Raw genomic sequence first — 9,931 nt, forward strand, 5'->3', positions numbered from 1 at the left:
ATGATATGCTCGCAGGTTCCTCTTTGTTCCCAGCTACTCTGTCAAAATTATTATTTTGTGTTTGATCATTGTATCAGTGTCTAAACCTAGCATTTTATTTTGATCAATTTGCTGATCAGCATCTCTCTCAGCATCTTTCTGGAACGTATAATCCTATCACATATTTCAGGAAGGGTAATGTTTCAGGAAGGGTAATGTTCCAGGAAGGGAATGTTCCTGGGATGTTCCAGGAAGGGCAACCCTGGAAATATCTTGCCACTTCCAAGACCCGAGGTTGAAGAGAGTTTTTAGAAAAAGAACAAAAATAACAAAAGAAATCAGATGGTGCATCATTGTGAATAGAGACCTACAGTATGGCAGTTCTTTCATTTTCATTTTCCTTTTTTTTTTTTTTTTTTTTTTTTGGTATATTAGAGAAATCACAGTGGCTAAAGGTAAAGATGTAATTAGTTGTGTGAGAACTTTAAAAGTAGGAGGAAGAGTTATAACTTTTAAAAAATTGCCAAGAGGCATACCCAAAGACAGAAAAGAATATTTCTCTGACATGTGTGTACTTTGGGATATGGTCATCTCATTCTCCAGAGACATTTCTAATTATGTGACACTATGTAAAAAAAGAACTGAAAAATCCTCTTTATCACCATCTGATACCATGAGATGCTATTTTGAGCATCACATTTGTACAACTTTGTATCTATGAAAACAAAATAACATTTTTGTTATTTTATTATATTATGTTATTTTGTTATTTGCATAAATATTTTTATATTTATATTTTGTTATTTGCATAAATATGCAAAAGAGCATATTTATGTAGACGTATTCAAAATATTTCATCGTTCACTTCAATGTTGTGTATTCTTCATTAATAATTCACCAGAATCATGAATGCTAAGTAAAACTACATGTTTTCATTGCTATCAAAATGTTGAAGTGTATTTGTTATTAGTTGCACCTGTCCTCAGATGCCTACAGTGTATGAGTCTAAATTTCAATGAGTCACCTTCTATCCTTTTTACAGGCAATGAAAAATAATAGGCATTTCCAGATTTTAGTTTCCTCTCACACATACAGCAAATAGCATAGAGGCCTCATCTTCTACTGCTAAAATCATCACCAAGAATGCTAAAATCTTTTTTATTTCTTCACTACTTTTAGAACTTTAGTTCTGCAGTACTTTCATTGTCATTCTCACAAAGGCTCTTCTGAACATGGTTCTCATCAGAAGCACATATTTTGCATCAGAAGCAAAATATGTATTATTATTATTATTTATTATTACTATTATTAATAATTACACCTTTATTATTAATTATTATTATTCTTTATTATTATTATTAATTATTATTATCCACTGCTCCAAATTCAGCAGTTCTCCAAGGAAAATATAGATAGTATCCCACTCTCATGCAAGTATCTGGTGAAGGATTTCTTTACTACATAAGCTGAGGATGAACTGATTTTCTCAAAGTCATTGGACAAATGGTAATGTCATCAATGTCCAGAGAGACTCCAAGAGTTCCAAAGTTAATTTTTTCATTTAAGAAAACAGTGTGTAAAGATCTTTATATTAGGAACCTTTCCAGTCTCCAGTGCATGAATACTTTTGACTTATTACTAGAGATTTGTTGCACTGATCAGTAGAAATCATTCTGGAGACATCCTGATAAACTCCAAGATGGACCTGCTGGGAAAAAAAGTACACATGAATCTCATGAATGACTCAAAAAATTTTGGAAAAGAAACAAAAATTTGGAAAATGGCCAAAGCTATTACCAATTTCAAATAAATTGGAATGGGCGCAATGAGATGAAAAAGATTTATTGATAGAAACACGTTTTGGTAAAAAAGTGCAGTCATTGATCTATAACCACAAAATGAGGAAATAGTAATCAAGAACAATGGGAGACAGGGAGTGTCCCTGTGGGGACAGTCATGTGCATCTTTGTGCTGAAAAAAGCTCTTTTGCATGTGTCTTTTTCTACTCTGCTTTCAAGATAACACATTTATTTTCACTATAGTAGATTAATTGTATAGTCTTTCAGGACATCCATCCAGGTCTCACTTTTGAAAGAACATTTCTGTGTCAGAGTTTTTTTTTTTTTTCTTTCCTAATTAATAACTAAGACTGAAATCTGTCTCTGAAATAAATTCTACCTGCTTCATTGGCCTGTGGGTTGAACATTTAAATATTAGTTCAGAAGCCATAGTTTTAAAAATGAAAACAAGCAACCAACAACAAAACAAGCATTCAAAACAACAGAAGCAAAGGAGAACTGTTTTCTCCAGCAGCAAAAGGACCACAAATAAACTTTATATTCAAACAAAACTGGCTACTGTGTGTCTGACTACACAGGCACAGTCTATTATAGAGAAACATCTGTTTTACTATGGGCCAAGTTCTGTATTTTTTGAGTTCATGTGGTTATGCATGGAAATTACATGGAAAAATGAATAGAGACAAATCTCTGGAGGCAAGAAAATTATATATACTCAGTTTTCCCTATATACTAAAAGAAGGAGGAAAGTGGACATACAGACATCTTCTAAATATGTTGTTTTTCTTAGAACAAATTAGTCACAACTGACATACCTGAAAGGAACAGTAATATCCAAGTCAATATAGTAAAGGGGAGTTCTTCACATAGATAACATTACACTGCTAAAATGCAAGAGGAGCTTTTACATGAAACTACTTAGAGAAGCCTGTTACAGACAGGTGTAGAAGCTCTTAATGGAGTGAAAAGTGGAGAAATTGCCTTCTTTCTCCCTGTTACACATTTTCTGATTGAAAATGTGAAGGATATTCTAGTCAAAAAAGGTTATATACATTCACTGTACCACTTTATATGTAAACAACAGGTGAATATAACAGTCTAGACAGTTCCACTAGGACCCAGTTTTTACAAGAAATGTATCTGATATTGTGACGTTATACTAATGTATTTGCCTAATGTAATACATGCAATCTGAAAGCATGACCATGAAAATTAGTTGTAATAGTTTTGATAAGGTAGATGTGCTTTTCCATTATTAATAAATAAATAAATCAATATATTTTCAAGTTTAAATAATCAACTAAAAAACAAATGAGATGTAAAAGTCCATAAACATGCATTAAGAGGATGCTTGTGATGTCAGGAAATAAAAGAAAGTCATAATTTATAATGAAGGTTTCCATTAGGTATTCTTTAAAAACTAACTATAGTGGTAATTAAGCCCCAGGACAAGCTATAAATGAAACTTACGGAAACCCCAACAAGTCGGATGAATTTCTACCAGGGTCTCTGGTAGCATACTAAATCCAGACACATACATGTATAATGCAGAGAGGCAGAATGGAATCCTTTTGATATCTTATCTAATACTACATTACTTTATCTGTAAGAATAAGGTACCTAAAGACAAATCTGAAGATTTTCTATTTGAACAACATGATTTCTCTACTCATTCACTTGGATCCTGCTGTGCCATTACACATATTTATCTTGCTCAATGACCTCTTGTTCTTCAAATAGTTTTTTAGCTACTCACAAAGCTCTTCATTTTCCCTTTCCTTCCCAAAAGTTTCAATGAAATATTGTACCATATAACAATGATGTATGCCAGATCAAAACATAGCCATCTATTTACTTTGAAGAAAATGATAAGGGTTTCAAAAACCTTTTTTAGGTTGAGGATTTTCCTCCATCCTCCAATCATGTGGTAATGAATCACTTTCAGGAGGACTCCAAGGCTCAAAGAGGAGTCTAGACTGAACAATGGAAGTATGAAAGAAAATTGTGTATACAATTAATCCAGAAAACAAAACAAAACAAAACACACACACACACACACAAAAAAAAAAAAAAAAAAAAAAAAAAAAAAAAAAGAGTGCCTAGTCACTTTAATATACAGTTGTTGATTTGTTGATTTAAACCAGATGTAGACTCAGTGTAGACTCTGATCACCTGAATTAGCCAACTTAGTGCTTGCCTGGCCCAGAGAGGGGAGTCACAATAATGAAGTTGGCACACCAAGGTTCCCAGTACAGTAAAAGGTTTTCACCTCTGTTAGAGATGCTGAGCTCTCCAAAGTGATGCTGAATAGAAACATGAGTGTGAAATGTTGCTTAGACTTCTCTACCAGGAGCACAAAACAGGAGGAAATCATAAGGTAAAATGGCTCTGTAAACTACCGTACTCAGTAGTAAAAAAAACCCTGAGGAAAATTTATTTATTTTATTTTATATATATTTATACATTTATCTTTATCCAGCAGTAACCAATTCATAAAAACAGCAGAAGAAGGGCTTCCCCCCATCTTTTTGGAATGCAAACTCAGATTTCCAGGGATAACTTGAGATGAGATTCAGAAGGGAACTTTAGTGTCCACTCTGATAAAGATGATTTGAAGGACTTTATGGCATAAAATACAAATCTTTGGAATCTTGCTGTGTTCAGGGTTACATCATGCTGGAGAGCAAATATTCAGATTCTCTTTATTCAGCTCAGGCTTCCTAATTGCTCCTCAGGTTTATCAACGGCACACAAGTACGTGATCTGAATCTTACCCCGTGTGTTTTTCAAAATAGGAACAAATGAACTTCGGTAAGACTTATTACCTATGAATGGAATTTTATGTCAAAAACTCCTAGAATATTTTGCTTTTTAAGGATGTCTCTAAGGTTTCAGAACAGATATTAAGGTAAGGAAATTCTTTAGCTAGTTTCTATTTCCTTCTTTTGTTGAGAATTTTATAAAAAATTAGATCATTGCTTAGAAGGTGATATGAAACACAGATGGTGGGACAAAACCTCCTTCTACTTTACAATGATGTACTCATTTTATAGTTCCTCATCTTCTCTACTTCCCTTCTTCATTGGTTTATTAATGTACAACAATTTCTACAAGCCTGGAAAGTGAATTCTTTGAGAACAGAGCTGTTCAAACTGCAAATCATGGAAATCCTATGTTTTCTGTTATGGAGAGAGACAGGAAAGCTAATCGTAGTGCAACACTGGCTTTGTCACTTACGGTCTGTTTCTTATGGTATTTTTGCTCAACTGTAAACAGCAAGAGAACCAATAGTCACCTGATGCCTTTAAGTGCTATGGTAACATCAGGTATATAATCCTCATTAGTGATGAATAATGGGGTCTCTAATGTTTCACAGTAATAGAATCTGGATCTTTATGTTGATGATATCTAATTGATTAGAAAGCTATTTATATGCATAAGTATATGCTCTGCTTAAAAAATAAAATAAAATAAAATAAAATAAAATAAAATAAAATAAAATAAAATAAAATAAAATAAAATAAAATAAAATAAAAATAAAAAATTCTGTTGACACAGTTTATGAATGATATTGCTGTATGTATATTCTACCCAGTCTCCTGTGCTGGTTTCATGAACCAGAATATTTTGTTCCCGTTTCTTCACAAGTCTATAGATGTAGTATAAATGCACATACAATCTTGTTGTTTTATATATTGCCTCCTTTCCAATATCTTTTCCTCTTAATTTCATGCCATTACACGCAGGAAATGAAGGGATCCAAGGCTTAGCCAGGACTGGACAAAGATTTCCTGGAGTGCAGATGCTAGACTTAAAATGAGGGCCATGCTGCTTCTGAGCCTCCAGGTGACACTGAGTGTAGCAACTACCTCACATGTAGTTCGCTCAGAACCTCTGATGTGGCCAAACAGCAGGGAAAAAGGGAAGAAGATGGAGAATGAATCAGGTTGGTCTCTCTGCGCTGTGATTCCCTCAGCAGCACTGCTTAAGTGGGATTCCTTTATTATGAAGGGTCAAGTGGAAGTATAACAGAGTTTTGGCCTTCAGTACCCTCCTGTGGTTGACAGAGAGTGCTAACATCCTCTTATTTATCTGTTACCCAAACTGCAGCAGTCCTACCTCAAATGAGCTTGGACCATTAGTGGTGCCCATTTAAATGATTTTAATATTGAAGTAAGCAGCAAAAAACATGTCAAATGGAAAATTCTGAATCTTCTTCAAACTCAGTCTTGTCCTATGGGTTTTATATTTATCTGTGCCCAGCTAACACAAATTAAAAATATGAGTAAAAAAATTATGTGCTGGTCATCCAGAATGTCTAGTTTATATCCCAGCAGAAACATAGCTGTCTTTGAACCTTACTTTGCTGCTGGATTATGCTGTTGAGAGTTTCATTGGAGTTAGGCTAAATGCACAATAGACATTGAAAAAGAGGGTGTTGTTGGATATGTTAATTTTTTCTGCATACCATTTATCTTCATGTACTCAGAATGGCAATCAAGCCCAATATTTTGGTATGTTTTGTTAGATAGTCAAAATAATATATGCTATTTAAGATTAGATATCATTGATTCTGACATTTTTTTTTTTTTTTTTGCCTGCACAAAGGATTGGATTAATAAGTACCTTTTGTTATCTTGTTTCTTCATAAGTGTATAGATGTAGTAGAAATGCATTTCACCTTTGTTATTTTGCATATTACCTCTTTTCCTCAGCTCCTCTCTTAAGAAACACAATATAATATTGTTCTGGCAGAAAGTGATTTAGCGCTGGTGCTTTTTCACTCCTTAGGAATGCCAGAATATAGTTGCGTTCTGGAAACTGAGGAACTGAGGTAAATGCATGAGCCTTCAGTTAAGAGGAGGTTGCTCTGCAGCATGTATTCCACTAGAGAGCTCCAATGCAGCAGCAGAATTTGCTATTGTCATCTTGGTTTTGGTCTCCCTATATACTCCTTGGTGGCTTACTCAGATGAAGCCAGCATGGGGCCCTTCCCTGTCAGGAAAAAAGGATGAGGACAATCACTATATATTATTAAAATCTTGGGAGGATACATTGTGCAGGTCCTCCTAAGACATCCCAGAGTTTATCTTCTAATACTATAAAGAGTATATATGACTATGCCCATACTTCAAGCCGTACAAACCCTTTAATCATTTTTCTTTCCCTATTTTGCATCTGAGGCTTTTGCTGAGTATTCCAACATCTGCCATTCCTTGGTCATTTTTGAGTTGATGGATCATTGTTTATCCAGTGCAGCTCATCTTATACTCCTTGAATGTTGATGGCAGTTTCAGCTGCTGAAGGTTAAAAACATGGATTTCTCACATCAAAAACAAAAAAGGGATTTTTTTGAATGTTTAAATCAGAATTTTTACTGGACTTCAAAACATAGTTAATTGAAGTTAAAAGTTTAAAGGAAAAAATAAATATACCATTGATCTGAAATAAAAAATAGTGTTAAACTGAAAATACATACTTTATAGTAAGAAAGAGAGAGATGGGGAAGCAATTTCATTATACAATCTGAGAAGGAGCTTTTGAAGTCACTAAGTCTAGTTGTTTCACTTGTTTGAAACAGTAGTGAAAACAGAGTTAGGTACAGAAGAATATCTATGTTAAATACATTCACAAATAAAGTTTACTATTATGGTGAGTTTTAGAACTGGTGTTGAAAGGAACAGAAGAGCTATGTCCTCTAGTAGAAACATGAAATTAAATGAAAAGTCTGAAGCTACCCTTAGATAGGTAAGGATCACTTAATCCTCCAGGGAAGATTTTATAGAAAAGCAGATTATACTATCCCCCACATTAGGCTATGTATCTACCCTTTTACACATTAGGTATAATAATGTGTCATAGGAAGAGCTCTGACATTATATCTCAAATCACAGAATTCAACTTTGTTCTGGACTCACAAATATGTTACTTAAGGTTGTCTTACAGTGACCTCCTAGAACCTAGACTTACCTGGTACAGCAATTCCCCACCTTGAACACATGCAACAGAGCCTTGGAGGAACCAATCAATTTGGTACTCCAAGAAGTGGACCTGAGGGGTGGGGAACGTTGGTTGGAGCTGAGCAACTCCCACTACAAGGAGGGAAGAGGAAACTGCTGGGAAAATGTTTGGAGCTGAGTTTGCTTTTTCTGCTGCCTCTTAGGAGACATAGAAAGAAGAAAAGTGCCCAGTGCCTGGGAGGAATTCCTCTTCTCCCCAGCACTACATGCCAGCCTACTCACCACAGAAAGGTAAACCATCTTTACAAGGCTCCTGTGTCATAAGTAAGAGCTGTGGAAGAGGATTTTTTTTTCCTATACCTGCTTTCTAGTGTAACTGCCTACACTGCCCAAGACTAGATCAATCATCTATAGGAGCAAATTAATATTACTGTACACCTTAACTATATTTGCTAAGTCTTCAAGTTAGAGAAAAGAATGAGGCAATCTAGTTTCTCTGAACTGCATTGACAGAAATATCTGTGGGCAGCTACTCAAGCTATCATTTATTTATCTCAAGTACAATCAATTTCTGGCAAGGCAAAGCTCTGTGTGAGCTAACTTACCTTGCTCTAAATTGATAAGGTTTATTGGTATTAGTCCAATCTGATGAGAGTTTCCTTTTGGGAAATTCATCAGGTGTTTCTCTAAAAACTGCAAACCATTGTGTTGCTTCATTTGGTACATTTAGTACTGTGGAGTGCCTGTCTAAAACCTATTCCTGTGACATGTCTTTTCAGTGACTATCTCCAAAAATGTAAAGCCATATTTCATTCCATTTTGGCTATGCAAATGCTTTTCACCTTCTGGTTTTCAGGTTCAAACTCTGAGTTCAGATTTACGTATATTATGAGAAAGAGGCATAAGGGTTCACAGACATAAAGTGTCCCTGCTGATGAGCAAACTCCAGTAAAGATGAACACACCTCTGAACACTATGGACGAACACTACCTGACTAAGACGAACACTACCTGACTGGGTAGTTGGTACCCAGAAAGAAATGGTCAGAAAATCCATATTCCATTCCAGTAAAAAGACCATCTCCTTTATAATTCATTTACTTTAGAGTTATCTGGGGACTGCTTCAATTTCTTTCCTTTCCTTTCCTTTCCTTTCCTTTCCTTTCCTTTCCTTTCCTTTCCTTTCCTTTCCTTTCCTTTCCTTTCCTTTCCTTTCCTTTCCTTTCCTTTCCTTTCCTTTCCTTTCCTTTCCTTTCCTTCCCTTCCCTTCCCTTCCCTTCCCTTCCCTTCCCTTCCCTTCCCTTCCCTTCCCTTCCCTTCCCTTCCCTTCCCTTCCCTTCCCTTCCCTTCCCTTCCCTTCCCTTCCCTTCCCTTCCCTTCCCTTCCCTTCCCTTCCCTTCCCTTCCCTTCCCTTCCCTTCCCTTCCCTTCCCTTCCCTTCCCTTCCCTTCCCTTCCCTTCCCTTCCCTTCCCTTCCCTTCCCTTCCCTTCCCTTCCCTTCCCTTCCCTTCCCTTCCCTTCCCTTCCCTTCCCTTCCCTTCCCTTCCCTTCCCTTCCCTTCCCTTCCCTTCCCTTCCCTTCCCTTCCCTTCCCTTCCCTTCCCTTCCCTTCCCTTCCCTTCCCTTCCCTTCCCTTCCCTTCCCTTCCCTTCCCTTCCCTTCCCTTCCCTTCCCTTCCCCTTCCCTTCCCTGGACCAGATAGCTTTCTAAGGATCAGGTCTAGGGAGTTTTCTTTACCAGACTGAACATCTCCTCTAACTATTCTTTCTCATTAGAGTTTTCTCTAGTGAGTAATTTTAGGTATTTTCTGAGATGCTTTGTGAAAGTAGTAATTTCAAATATGACTTCTCTGAATATTTCATTGTACTGTTTCTCCTGAGCAGTGGCTACATCTTCTATCAGCAACATAATTTCATGGTGAGGTCTTGAACTTCATGAACTTACCTGGTTTCTTTCCATTATTATGAACAATATAAAAATGACAAAAAATGTTCATGAACTTTGCTGAAAAAGTGTATGTGTTTAATTTTTTGTAAGCTTTAATGATAGGGTTTCTAGCCATATAGAAACTGTCTATAAACCAAGACAGTATTTATTTGTCTATGATTTCTTTGTATAGATATGTACCATGAAAACCAGTGTATTAATCTGAAGTTTCTGGAGAAGTCATGCACTGTGTCAAAGAGAATACTAAAA

At 35.8% G+C, this 9,931-nt stretch overlaps 1 long non-coding RNA gene across 1 annotated transcript; it reads left to right on the top strand.

Moving 5' to 3' along the window:
- Positions 1-3,955: 3,955 nt before the first annotated feature.
- LOC311428559 lies at positions 3,956-9,053 on the top strand. The gene is made up of 5 exons (XR_014687765.1): positions 3,956-4,155; positions 4,514-4,589; positions 5,525-5,724; positions 7,942-8,029; positions 8,595-9,053. It is a non-coding gene; the product is annotated as an uncharacterized lncRNA (long non-coding RNA).
- The last annotated feature ends 878 nt before the right edge of the window (positions 9,054-9,931 follow it).

This window comes from Aythya ferina, assembly GCF_964211825.1.
Source record: "Aythya ferina genome assembly, chromosome: 1".
Lineage (NCBI taxonomy): Eukaryota > Metazoa > Chordata > Aves > Anseriformes > Anatidae > Aythya > Aythya ferina.